The 2,949-nt window shown below is 41.5% G+C and overlaps 1 non-coding gene across 1 annotated transcript; it reads left to right on the top strand.

The window, feature by feature from the left end:
- Positions 1-324: 324 nt before the first annotated feature.
- Positions 325-430, top strand: LOC120252356. The gene has a single exon (XR_005533893.1). It is a non-coding gene; the product is annotated as a small nucleolar RNA R71 (small nucleolar RNA).
- The last annotated feature ends 2,519 nt before the right edge of the window (positions 431-2,949 follow it).

Raw genomic sequence — 2,949 nt, 5'->3', positions numbered from 1 at the left:
AATCAGATGGAGCATGTCCTCCCTTACACACAATGTAACTCATCATAGCCGCGACTCTAGGAGAAGTTAGAGTGTCTAACTTCTTACTGAATCACTCAACTTGGGCTGCCAATGAGGTAACTGTATCAATCTTATGAAGTTCGGCTACATTCTTTCTATCCCTTGTGTTCTACTGATAACAGTTCATAGCCATTTCATTAAATGAGATGCTGGACTTTTTTAGGGGTCTTGCTTCCTGAGGTGCCTCCTACTGCAGCATCACGTAACTGCTTCGTGCTTAGGTTTAACCCACTATAGAAAGTCTGAATAATCATCCACTCTGGGAACCCATGTTGAGGGTGTTTCCACAGGAGCTCCTTGAACCTATCCATGTCTCAAAAAGAGACTCCAATTCTGTTTGCACAAAAGAGGATATTTCATTCCTAAGCTTCGCAGATTTCCAGGAGGGAAATATCGAGCGAGAAAAGCTTCTAACATCTCCGCCCATGTAGTGATCGATGCTCTAGGTAATGAATGTAGCCCTTGATTTGCTCTCCCTTTCAAGGAAAATGGGAAGGCCCTCAACTTTATAGCATCATCTGTGATACCATTAATCTTGAGCATGTCACACACCTCCAAGAAGTTCTCGATATGATTATTTGGATTCTCATCAACCAAACCATTAAATTGTTTGGACTAATGTAACATCTGGATGAAGCTTGGCTTGAGCTCAAAATTCTGAGCCGTGATTGGTGGCCGCACAATACTAGACTGTGTGCCAAGAACTGCATGTTTGGCATAATTTGAGAGTGTCGTCTTGATAAGTGCTTGTGTATTACTAATATGAAGTATTCTTTTCTTACAATGAGCATTACTTTTAGTAGGTTTGATCGCTTATACATGTGTATTTATGTTTTTTTTTGTGCATGTAGGGTTGTGGAGACAAGTATGAAAGAAAGAAGCCGAATTAGATTGTGAATGCACTTTGTTGATGAAATCTTGGAGTGAACAAACGTGAAGACATAAGTTGTGCTCAAAGACATTTGAGTGTGTGCCAACCTCTGTTGTACTCGAGTGAACATGCAAATTAGGGGGCACAAAAGTAGTCACACTCATGTGTTCTAACTTGTACAATGCTAGCAAGATTGTTATTAAATAAGATTTTATTGAAGATACAACATGATCTACTTCATGGATGTGTACCCATTCATGTGGCCTCGATGAAAGTGTTGATTTAGGAGTATTTTGGTGGAGTTCTATAGTAGATTACTACAGCAAATAATTGTAGCAAAATAATATAACAGTTACTGTTAACAAGCCGCTAAAAAATCAATTCCTACAGATTCACACATGCGTGTGAAGATTCTACACGCAAGTGTGGATGACCGATTCTAGCCCATTTAAGTAGTGACTTCAGCCTGTTTTGAGAATCTTTTCCCCATCTTTTGCTCATCTCTTCACCATCTTTGGAGGTGCTCACGGCTATGGTTTGGAGATATGTTGGCTAGGTTTTTGGAGTGGTTCTATGGCCTTCAACACCGCATTTCTTTGGAAGATAGTTATTGGGGGAGCTTTCGTCAGCATCGATTCAGCGAGCTGTGTAAGATGAATCAATCATACGATTAATATAACATGCAAACCAGGCAGCCACAACATTAAAACAATGATTAATACACTAAAAAGAATAGATCCTAGGGTTTACATGCCCAAATACCTACTAGATTTAGCCCTTCATGCGTCAAGTTATAAAACAATGATTAATACACTAAAAAACAATGAAACCCATGAAGGAAAACCCCTTTGAATTCATGATGATGGCCTTGATGGGTCGCTCAACGTATTGAAGAATCCTCCTCCGGAGCTAGGTTGCCAAAGGCTCCCTCTTTGCTATGACGGAGAGAAGATCGATCAAAGTTGGTGATGAACTGCCCTTAATATTGCCAAAGGCCTCTTCTAAACCCTTGTAGCCTTACCCTTTAAGTGCTCACCAAAAGTTCCCCAAAAAGTCTCCTAAGAATAGGGCAAACAGCCTATTTATAGCCTAAAACCGCGTCTGTTACGTGCCCCCACACGCCCATGTGGATTTTCCACACGCCCGCATGGGCCGTACGAATTTCCACACGGCCGCTTGAACAGTAATTCTGCTTGGCTTGTAAGGTGGGGATACCACCTCATTCTCTTTGTTTGCTCTTTCCTCAACCTCCATGACCTTGGGTGCTTCAACATTGGGCTTCTCATTAGGAAGAATATCCTCGACCTCACGACCACTTCTCAAAGTGATTGCCTTCACATGTTCTCATGGATTGGTCTCGGTGTTTCTCGACAAGCTTCCTTTTGGTCTCTCTATAGAGACCTTGCAATTTGCCCCACTTAATTCTCTAAATTGTGTAGGGAAGCGGTGTGGTTGTGAAGTATAGCTTCAACTGACTAAAAATGACTATCCGATGATTGAACAAATCTGGTCAAAGCTTTCTCTAGATTTGTCATCGGGGTCTCCAAGCCTGAAACTCTATTTTCTATGTTTGGGGCTTGTTGTTGTTGAAAACCCAGTGGTGCCATGGCCTTTCACTGCCCTTGGTTACTCCATGAGAAATTATGGTGGTTCTTCTACCCTTGGTTGTAGGTGTTACTATAAGGATTACCTTGTACCCTTCCCGAGTTAACCACAAAGTCTACTTGTTCAGTCGGGGCTAAAGTAGTAATCCAAATAGGACAATCAGACGGCATATGTGAACCCCCACAACCATCATAACTCATAACAGCAGCTACCCCCACAACCATCATAACTGCATCGATCTTATAGAGTCCAACAACTTTCTTACTTTTCCTTACATTGCATTGGTAGCTATTCATGGCCAATTCTTCTACCAACTGTCGGGCTTTATCAAGGGTCTTGCGGTGGCATCTAGAAGTTGTCTTGTACTTGGATTTAACTCGTTGTAAAAAGTTTGAATGATCATCCATTTGGGA

The sequence above is a fragment of the Dioscorea cayenensis genome, chromosome 20 (assembly GCF_009730915.1).
Source record: "Dioscorea cayenensis subsp. rotundata cultivar TDr96_F1 chromosome 20, TDr96_F1_v2_PseudoChromosome.rev07_lg8_w22 25.fasta, whole genome shotgun sequence".
NCBI lineage: Eukaryota > Viridiplantae > Streptophyta > Magnoliopsida > Dioscoreales > Dioscoreaceae > Dioscorea > Dioscorea cayenensis.
Note: the sequence above shows the minus strand (reverse complement) of the source record. Positions and strands in the feature narration are given on the sequence as shown.